We start from the raw sequence: 11,546 nt of genomic DNA, 5'->3' as shown, positions 1-11,546 counted from the left end.
TTTTTATTTATTTATTTATTTTTATTTATTTATTTATTTTTTCAAAAAAAACCTGCCGCACAGTAAGCGAACCTCGCCGGGATCAAATAAGGACTCATCCCACAGCAAGAATCACTTCTGATGGCCTGAAGTGGATCCGTGTTAGAAGAAATTTAGAGCCCTGCTCTTGTCCTTGATTCATTGTGCTCTACATTCAATGGCCCACTTCCCAGTTCTCTGGTACGAGAGCAGAGCAATTAAACACATTTAGGAGTCGCAGTCGCAAAGCCCACGTCTAATGAATCACCTGGAGAGGCTAATAACTCTCCACAGAGGCTGCACCTTCAACAGATCTCTTTTATCCATCCATTCACCATACAGGTTTATTCCCTAATTAATCTGTATAATTTGATGCCCCCAAAACAACATCCAGTCTTTAGAATAATAAAAAAATAGATATATATACCTTTATTTTGAATATGTTCTTTTCGTATTCAAAATGCATTTTAAATAACAGGAGTAAAAGGAAAAATGAAGCGTTCTCAAGCGCTCTCCGCTTTGTGCGTAATTGGAGCGGCGTGAGGTAGCACATGTCTTAAATGTTTCTGGTTACCTTAGAGATGTGATTCATTTGGATGAAAACATATATGAAGTTATTGTAGCTCCAAATGTATGTAAAATGTGCATATACGACGCACAAACTGGTTGTTAGACCGACATTACGCGCGCAGTTTTTCTGCGTAATTCTCGCTTTTCATTTTAAATTTCACGTTAGAAACATATGTCATACATTAAAAAAAAAAAGCGCCAATAATCACGGTGAAATTCGTCTGCCTCCAAAGAAGAGCAGCCGCAAATCTGCGTGCTTTGCCAAATGTATCGCAACTGGACTTTGCGATGTCCTAACACCTCGCTTCTGAATAACATTCCAAAAATGTATATATATTTTCAAATATTAAAACCAAACACATTGTTTTGATAAGAATAGGGTACTTACAGTGAAATTACGGCTTGTTTGGGCGGTTGTTTCCCACCGGGGAAATATCCAATGTTCCCCCCCAAAAAAGTTAACTTCCTTTTACTTGTGCTCGTCGAAACCAAGGTGGAAACTTTGCATCCGTCGTCAAGGAGCAGACATTTGATCCTGAAGGAGGGAGAGGATGGTGGACAAGTGCGTGTCTGAGAGCGAGGTGCTGTCCTTAAAGGAGTGGTGCTGAAAGAGAGGCAGGGAGAGAAGACGGGGAAAGGAGCTGCCGCCGTTTGAGTTGAAGCGAGCAGGGACGTAACATGGAGCGCAGGGCTCTCACTCTCATCTACATAGCGTCAATGTCACCTCAAAGTCGACCCACCCCAACTCCAACATTTCCGCCACTGAGATGGCAGCGGGTTTGAGAGAGGAGCATCCTCTTGTCTCAAGGTTTTATATCCTTACTGATGCAGCCTTTTTTTTTTACACCAGGAACTTCTCTCTCTGTCCCACCCTCTCCTTTCAGACCCTGCAAAGGCCCAACTGATGCATCATATGGACTTTTAAGGCTGCCTAAAATACCCCCTGATTAAATTCCATCAAGTTTAAAGATACTTGCAAGTCGCTTGTTTTTTCATCAACAATTACTCGTTGATATCAAAAACCCAGTTTGAAATAAATAATGAATATATACTGCAGGATTCCCAAAAAAACTGAAATTTCTCAAAAGCTCAATGAAAAAAAAAAATCACTGTTTCTATGTTGTAATTATTGAATGACATCACAAGAGGCACCCAAATATGGTGGATTTTTGATAGATCTATACAGAGACAAAACAAATTGAGTTGCTGGGTTTACATTTCTGGATTTCTAACCGTAGCTTATGATGGATACTGCTGTAAATACCAAGCTAACACAAATGTCATATTCTGATTTTGTCCACATAAATAGTTACAGTATGTGATTTGCCAGTAGCCTAGAGTGGCATTGCATGCAAACAACATGCAGTGCCACTCAGAGGGAAGAAGTTATCACTGTAATCAGTGGTGGTGGTTCTTGGATGACTGGAGTACTGGTCAAGAAGTCAATCCCCTACAACCACCCCACCTCCGTAGGTTTTTCAATACTTGTAGCATTTACCAAACTTTTGTACCTATAAATTTCCGTTGAACAATAATAATTTTTAACATTACATCTGTCGCCCTAATGTCAAAAAACAATTCAGTTTCTCTTTTTCTGTTTTCACATACAGGGAAGAGGTTTGCTTAATCTTAAATTGTGTTTTGAACAATACCTATTACGTGTATTAAGTGTAAAAACCTCAGTTCATTTGTCTAAGTAGCTTAGATTTTTGCTTAAAATATCAAATGTTGTCCAGGTTTGTTTAGAAACAATGCAAAAAAGCTATACGTGAGAAACTTAATGATTCCATTATTAAGTTTCTCATGTAACACTCCATCCTCATGAAGTGACATGGAGATGAATAATAGAAAACTAATTCTAGGTACCAGTGATATTAACTTTATTCTGCTGTATCATTCTTATAAGAACCATCACTGACTGGAATGATAGCGATGGTTTAGACTGCAGGTTCATGTGAGAATTACTGGTCAAATTAAGCTAATTATGAATATTTCACTCAGTAGAAGCAGCATCCAATGCTGTAGCTCAGACAGAAACATCACTGGGCCTCATAAATCGTCTAATTAGAACAAATCAATCAGGTAATATTGTTTTTTTTACCAACTTGGTTTGGAACGATCCTTGAGATTTTTGACTTTTGCACCCTAGATAGCAATGAGTAAAAAACTTTACATTACTTATCATTATTGCTCTAGTTATGACAAACTACATCTAAAGTGAAATTGTACAGAAAAGCCTGGCCTTTGTGTAGCTTTGATTGCCTGTAATCACCCATGCAAGCATTTAAACCACACTCTTGAGTGTTTCAATGTCCATCCATTTAAAATTTAAGTCATTTATGAGGAGCAAATGATTTAAAAAGGTCACATTTTGGGTAAAAATAATGCTGCATCCATTACAGCCACTGAGAGGAAGATGCCGGTGGCTTATGTTGCTCCTGGCAAAACATGATAAGAGGGTCCCAGCCAATGAAAATGAGTCAGGGTGTGCGAGATAAATTGAAAACTGTGTTCATAATCTTCTTAGCCCGCTGTCTCCCAAAACGAAATACCCTTGTGGAACATCCCAAATGAGAAGACTTAATGCTGACTTTAACTCCTACATCGAGATAAAAAATCGAGGTCTCAGAGGAAGATTAGACTCTCTCGCGGTTTCAGAGTTAAAGTTTGAATCTTCAGAATAACTTCTATTTAAAACAATGCTATATAAATATGATTGTTACAGCAACCTTTGGACATGTGAACAATGGTGGGTTTGGTATTTGCAAACCGCCTTAATCTTGTCACTTGTTTCACAATGCAATTTTAGACTTCAGTGTTTGCTATTGAGAATTTATACATTAAAAACAACAAATGTCTTTTTTTATGTTTTACTTTTATTTGTAAACTGTGTTTTTATTCACTTTGCAGAACCACATTTTACTGCTATTACAGCTGCAAGTCTGTCTTTATCTTGTCTTTATCTTGAGACCAAAATGTTTGCCCAGTTATTTCAGGAGCCATAGATGTTTGATTTTTATTTGTGTTGTAATCATTTTTATGTTAATTTGTGTTGTTTAGATCCAGTCTTCTTAGACAATTTATTTATATTTATTTTCTTCTGTTTGTGCATTTAGGTTACTCTCCATTAGCCTTTAATTCCTGTGTGTTTTGGTTCAGTTTTCTGTTTTCACTGTGCTATTTAGTCTCCTTCCCTCAGTTCTGCTCTCGCTCTTGTCTGCAGTTTGGTCCTGCTTTACTCTCATATAACATGACAATTCATCTTTATAAATATTGCACGGTGATAGATTGTGTATTTGTGTATTTAGACTCTACATTTAGCTCCATCATCACCCAATCAGTTCCGACGAGCTTCCTTGACCCTGCTAAATAAAAATACTGCGATCCTACATGAGGTTGTGTTCAGGCGGATGTCAAGTGTTACACATATAATTTTTATCATAGTCCTCAAAGTAGAAAATTGTACCCATCTGACCAGAGCATGAATTTACGCATGTTTACTGTGTCCCATGGAGCTTTTTAGTGAACTTTTATTGTGATTGTCTGAATATCTTTTGTTCTTGGCTTATTGTTCCTGCCACTTATTCATAAAATTCATGACTGATTGTTTTCCTGTCAACAAATGTTCCCATACAAACTGTGAATCCCCAGAGCTCCTCCAGAGTTACCACTGGTCTGTTGGCTGCTTCATGGATAAATGTTCATTCATTTAAGCAACATCTTTATGGACTTACATTGATGACTTTGTCTTTGGTCGTTTTATGACCCGACCCTTCCTTACGCCTCTCCAAACCTTTATCCCACCTGTATTCATAGATAATCTTGTTTTCCCCCAAAGCTCTCCAGCAAACATTTGGGGCCTTCACAAAAAAGGCTGTTTTCATACAAAGACTAAATTACAAGAATGTGGGCTCTATTTACTGATTAGTGGACTTCTAGAGGAAATTATTTGCAGTGGATTTGGCTTTAATTCTTTATTTCTCAGATACATCTCCATGTTTCTTTCTAATTCCAGATGACATTTTGTCTCCTCATGATGCAGAAAACAGCTAGACTAAATACATAAAAATAGTGAATAATATCACAGTCCATTGTGAGATTGACCTATTTCCTTGTGTTTCATTTGCTTGCGTCCCTATATTCTCCTGTTACCATCTTTGACACTAGAAACCAAATCACAGAGCGGAAAGGAAAGAAAGCTCAGCTGATGAGCCACTTATAGGTGAGGTAACATTTAAGTGACATGAATGCAAAATGTTGTATTTTTAAGCTCATCTTGCTGGTTTGCCCTGAAGCCACAGACTCTCTGATGTGCAAAAAGCCTCCCACCAGCCTGCAGCTTTCATATGGGGGGTGAAAAAGCCACAGTGAAGAGAGAAGTGGTGGCGCTGCGCTTGTGGCCCTGGCCCCACCTGATGGTGAGCTTGTGTGCACTGAGGCTTGTAATTACAGAAGGAGGTGGTAGTAATAGAGAGTAGAGCGGAGAGGCAAACAAACAGGCCGACAGCTGGCCTCCTGTCGATTTCGCTACTCTGGCACAGGGGACAAAAGTGATGCTCTGAAGCTATAGAGCAGATTTCTGTTCATGCGGAAAAGACAAAAGGGTGATACTCATTGTGACAGTGCAAACACAGAATTTGGTATTTTGTAAACCATGCGCCTTTTATCCAGATCTCACATGTTATGGAAAGGTTTGCATAAGGTTAAGTCATTTTATTTTCTGGCCAGAACTAAGAGCCCAACTAAATTCATGTAAATGTAAGCTAAATGTTCATTAAAACGATGAATGTAATAAAGAGTCTCTTGAAAGCAATGCTAGAGGCCTAATGCTAATGTTAGAGGCTAATGTTAGAGGCCCCAAATTTGGGGCCTTTAAAGATGAGGGGGATAAATAAATTCATAATAATAAAAAAAAAGAATATTACATTACTAAAAACAGTCAATGACTTATAAAAAGGTATGTAAGATTCTGGCAAAAATAAAATAATATAGCTTATCTTTTACGTGAAAGATAAAAAATACTTTCTGTTGTGGATTGCACATTATTTTGAATTATGCAATCAAGTTTTTGATCAGAATTTTCAAGCTACTGATGTGTTTATAACCAAATAGTTTAGGGAAGGCCATGTCCATGCATGAATGTATTTTTGTATTTGATAATCAAATCTTGTCTGATATGAACGGGCCTCATTGATATGCTGCACCTTTATGTGAAGTTATTGAAGGGAGGTATTATGCAACTGAATGTCCGGCCATCAGTTTGCGACTTTAAGCTCCAGCTCAGTTATGTCACGCATCAGGACAGTGATCTGAATGACAGACAGAAAACTAAGTCCATATTTAAATGTGACCAAGATGTTTAGCATAACATTAAACCTGCTGAAAAACATCCTAACTTAAAATTGGCCACACTAATTCTGCAAACAAAGTGGGCTGCTTTACTTCACAGATGTAAAGGCACATCTTGCCAGAATGGAGTCAAGACCAGTTATTAGGTTGATGAGGAGAGTCACACAGAACCAGGTTGCTCTGCCCCCCAATAATGATATAATTATTGCAAAAACTGACTTTGTATTTCCTCTTGTCATTGCTGTCAGATATAAAATAGGATTTGATGGTGAAACGTAACTATGACTACAAAATGTTTTGGGCGACAAATGCCCAAAACATATGCCCTGTATATGTCCAGCACTAACTGGACATATACAGGTACTGGGGTGTGGATGAAAACTGTAATGTTTCCAAGGTTGTATTTTTCTTTGTTGTTTGTTAGTTTGGTGCTCAGGACTGAAGCTTGACTGTTAGCTGGGTTCAGATTTGTTTTTTGACTTTGAGACTGGAGATCCAGGCATTGGCAGACTGGTCGGTATTGGCTAAATGGGAAAAGTAAGTAACAGTTTCATTAAAAAAAAACAAACAGGACAGAGTTTCTAGTAAGACAGGGAAAAGAAATAGACAGAAATAAATAGGTAGTGATTGCTTGTGTCTCCTCACAAATCCCATAAGAATAAAGCAGAATGAATCATTTGTGGTACCAATTTAAGCTGTGACTTTGATAGGAGTGTTTTCTTTTCTTACATCAAAAGGTCACCTTAGCACATTAATGTTAAAGAAACTGTTTCCACGTTGTTATTAAGATACATTGGTATTTAATTTAGCTATTTATAGGGCTGAACTCCTCAAAACTTCGCAGAGGAACAGACTTGAAGATAAAAATAAATGCAAACTTCCAAAGCAGACAGACAGAGCAGGATTCTTGCACTGTTACTTTTCAATATCCCCTGATGAAGCTCAGCTGTTTTGGGGAGGTGCAGAGAAGGAGGGACTTGTAGTCAGGCCCAGTTATGTGCAACACTCCAGGCTCTATTTTCTGCTCTGGCTCTTAATTGGTAAGACAGTCAGGTAGGATGCCACTTGGCCTCCCTAGAAGAGCCTCGGTGTGATGTTTCCGCTTGCTCTAAAAAGATGGAGACAAAGTAATGTGTCTGTTGCCCGGCGATACACACAAGGAGCAATGGGTGCATTTTTAGAGAAGGGAGGGTGAAAGCACGGCAGCAAAGTAAAACAAATATTGGCCCGCTTCTCTGCCTCCCACACTACATTGGTAGCTGGGATTGAATTTAGAAGTCACTGAGGAGAGCTGCAGAAGGAACGCAAGGCAAATTTTTCCTGCTATTTAAGTTAATTTGGTGAAAAAAATTATGCATTATTAAAATATTTAACATTGTATTAGAAAAGTCCTCATTACCAAAGGTTTTTTCATATCAGATTACAATATACCTTAATTGGCTACACAAATGTTTTTTTTGCAAAATGCATTTATTGAAACCAGTAGCATCTATCAATGGGATAATTTATCTAGCAAAAGTTTATTAGAACATGTCATTAAATCTCTTCCGTCACAATTTATCACAGAATAAATGATGCATTTTACAAGGTGAGGCTTCTGTAAGGTTTTATGGGGAGCGTATTGCGTTATGTCACCGGGAGCGCCACAGAAAACAACCACATATTCTTGGTTCAAGTTTTGATATATAGTCATTACAAAAGTCATAATCTTGAAATATAGACACCACAATTTTTCTCAGGATTATCAAGTCGTGGCTCAAATAAATTGATTTACCATCATTTGGTTTGAATGGGACTGTTTTGTTTCAATAGCTGAACTGAGATTATTTTTACCTATGATTTAGAAATATCAAAACTAAATTAAAATAATCTGAATTGATTAGTTTATTAACGGTGAAGTAAAATTAACTGAATTGACTTAAACTGAACTAAACTTGACTTTGTTCAATTGAACATAACTGAACAGCATTGACTTGAATTAAGTTGACCTAATCTTAAATAAACTAATTAAAGACAACTGAAGCGGATTATAATAAATTAAATAAAACTGAAGGGAATTAGCATGAATTGAACTGAAATGAACTGATTTTAAAGGAACTATGAGTTCCTTTAAAATCCTTTAGTATTTAGTATCCTTTAGTATTAAAATGTATTGAAAAAGTATTAAAATTAATATTAAAATTAATATTAAAATGTTGAATGAATACATGTCAACCAAAAACTAAATAAGCTGTGATTGTTATTTTTTCTCATGCCTGGATTCAATTGAACAGATTTGAACTGAATTGATGTAATTTAAAATAAACTTTTTCTAAAAGAACTACCCATCTTACTATGTTGATGCCTGGATCGTTTTTATCTCAGTTCACACTGAGATAAAAACGGTGAGATAGAGGAAGATTTCTTTCTTTTCCATTTTGTTCTGGGTTTCAACTCTGTTCCCCAAACTGTCTTTGTTGCATCTAGTCAGGGTAATTGAGGCAGACAGAAAGCCATCCGGGACTCAGAACTGATATTTAGACTTAATGGCTTTCAGAGAATCTGCATCTGCTGCCATCTGCACCCTCGACACGCGGCTGGCTGATGCTACTGCTGCTGAGATAAAGGAATGCATCAGGATGGCGTCTGCCATAGAATCACCTCAGCCTTTTGCTTTTCTCTCTTCTGGAAAGTCTGAACAATTTCAGTAATTATTATTTGTCAGATGCTTCTGAAGCATCTGACACGTTTTATCAATAAAAGTTTGCTATTTCAGATCCATGCTTAGATTTAAGAAATATAGACATATGGCGGCCTTTTTGCATGGGATGGAAAGTGATGAATGTAACTAAAAGGAAGGTGATGGGTGTAAAGCATTTCCTTGGGACTGTAACTTTTTCTTAATAACTAACATTTAACTGATACAAGGAGTTTTGGCAGCTAAATTGAAGGAAACAGATAAAGTATTTACATCAAAGATTGCAAAAATGGAGGCAGATTCTCTGCAATAGCTCCAATACGCCAGGCTCTGTTCAGAAGGTGACGGCTGAGATGGAGGACCAGAGGCCAGCGCTTCAGTCTGTCTGTCTTGCCGCTTGTTTTACTAACTCCTGCAGGCTGCTATTGTAGCAGCCTCATTAAGTTTTATAGAATCCCTATTATGAGTCTTCAGCTGAGGTTCCAGGGAGTTGATTTAAATTTGGTTTTCTTTCATCAAATGCTTTATGGCTTTTTGCAGCTTAAGGCCTGTGGGCTTTCACAGCTAATGATTGCTGCTATAAAGATGCTCTGTCTGCTATCCAAACAGCCTGACAATCATTCAAACTTGTTTATAACTGGTACATAAAACATGAGTGATTCAATTTAAAAACAACACAGCATATACTTATATAAATGGAGTTCAGTTTTGTATTTTTAGAAGTCCTGATAGCTTCAGAGAGCATTGAAACAACATAAAACAGTATTAAATGAGATAATCGGAGGTTAGTAGAGTTCAGTCTTTTTTTTTTTTTTGTCCCAGTCAGAAAATATACTGTTTAACATAAGTTTGTATAATTATGAGTACAAATTTCTTTAGATTCATTCAGTTCAGTTTTATGACATTAAGGTACATCAATTTGTCTCAGAACTGCTTGTCAGAAGTACTTGGATGACATTTATGCACATCAGATTTTTAAATCCAACACTATGCTTGAAATGGTGATCATAAAATGACAGGTAGCTCTTTTTCTGGACACATTTCTGCAGTCATCTTTGGATGCCATTTATATTTGACATTTAAAGAAAAATCATTCACTCTGTTCCCTTGTGGAGAAAGAGGCACAGAGAGACATATGTTTTTTTTTTCTTTGCTCCAGAGTAAGAACATATCTTTCATATAACCTTCTTATCTAAACAAACCTTGTTGTTCAGTTTATTACATCAATAACAGATGTAATGTAGCTTGCTAAAATACTGTGGGAAAATGGTAAAATGCATCAAAGGGATTTAAATGTGCTGGTGGAAACACATGATTAGTTGCAGAGTGGCCTCAGTGTTGCTTCAATCACATATAAAAGGTTTGTCTCTCTGCATGTTGTGACAAACAATACTTAATCAAAATTAAATAGCATAAAATAAAGCATAATTGTATCTTTTTACATTTTTATGCATTCCTACACATCTCACTCTTTCTTGCCTTGTTAGCATGGTCAAAGGGTTCACTGCTTACATTTCTCTTTTAGGTTAGTTCAGCATAATTGGCTAAGCAATGATCCAATCACACACTGTATACATCAGTCCTCTAGTGAAGGTTCAGAACTCTTTTTTCTACAGCACTGCTTCATTGAACCTGTGAAAAGGTAATGTACAGAGTGAGATCACATTAAGTTTTAATAGTCTTTTGTTTTATGTCAGATCAGTGCAGTTTGCTGCCTGTAATTTGTTGAATAAAAATAAATCAACATCTCCCAGGAGTTTGAAAGATTTTGTGACTTCTTTCATATCTTCAGATTCAGGCAGGATTTAACTCTAGCATCAACACATAATGAATGACCCAAGTATATAACATTTAACCCAAGTTATAAAGAAAAAAGACCATGCTAACACATGCTTTGACAGAAACTGGATTTTTTTTTTGTACAAATAATATAACTTTTTTTTTTGCATCACCTATGAAGGTAATCTTATCATTCATCTGCTTTTATTTGAAAAGATGAAAACAGACGTAAATTTGTTGACTTTTCCCCAGAGTTCATAGAACCGCTGTGTTGCATCTGCACCCTGAATGAATGGTCAAGAGTCTAGTAGACTTTTAATGTTTTATACTTCTTCATCTTCAGTGTGCTTTCTGATATTATGTGTGCACATTTACGTAATGCACAACTGTTTGTAAGGAATTTTACAGTATATGCATGTATAATGATAGGAAAGGAAGGAGAGCAGGTGTCAGCAATCTCGCCATGCTTTCCCACTTATCCCCTATTCACCCAGGCCGTTTCTATGGAAACGAATGAATGGCTTGCCACATGGATGATTGGTGCCAATCCACCAGTCATTGGTCCCATAATGGACACCCACTCAAGAAAATAATAGTAAATTAACACTAAGAAAAGCCTTCTATGAAATACATTACTGTGTGGATTCTTGCCTCAGTTTTTCTTCATTTTTTAAAACTTTTATTCAAATACAATAATTTCCTGCATTTTGATAGCTAGTAGTTTCAAAAAGATGCCAGGTTATTAGATTAGATTTTTTTTAAATCTTAGCCTAAACGTTCATTTATAACAAAATTAATCTAGTTAATATTGACCTTTTGGCCAGTTTATGCTATGTCAGATATTTTATATATGTCTGTTCTTGGCCTCTGATAAAAGACCGCCACTTCTGTGAAAAGAACAGGAAATTGTAGGTCTACACTTACATTTCTGGAGAAAATCACTGTCCTTACTGTGACAACTGCAAACTGTCAACATATGTGACAATTAGAGTGAATACTCGAGACACTCCCAGGACTGATAACCATGTAAAGATGTCCATTAGTGCAGAACAGGCAATCTCGACGATCCATCAGCAGCACAAAACCTGAACTATAAACAAGTAACCAGAAAATCACTGTCATATAAAAGAGAGGAAAACTTAGTATTTTTAAA

At 36.7% G+C, this 11,546-nt stretch overlaps 1 protein-coding gene across 1 annotated transcript in view; it reads right to left on the bottom strand.

Annotated features, from left to right (window-relative positions):
- Positions 1–1,394, bottom strand: part of slc6a1b (solute carrier family 6 member 1b) — a 13,199-nt gene extending 11,805 nt beyond the window's left edge. The window contains exon 1 of the mRNA XM_007549385.2: positions 977–1,394. The gene's annotated coding sequence lies outside the window, so the exon portion shown is untranslated. The remainder of the gene's footprint in view (positions 1–976) is intronic.
- Between the last annotated feature and the right edge of the window lie 10,152 nt (positions 1,395–11,546).

Source organism: Poecilia formosa, unplaced genomic scaffold (assembly GCF_000485575.1).
Source record: "Poecilia formosa unplaced genomic scaffold, Poecilia_formosa-5.1.2 Scaffold2, whole genome shotgun sequence".
Lineage (NCBI taxonomy): Eukaryota > Metazoa > Chordata > Actinopteri > Cyprinodontiformes > Poeciliidae > Poecilia > Poecilia formosa.
This window is presented reverse-complemented; position numbering and strand designations above follow the sequence as displayed.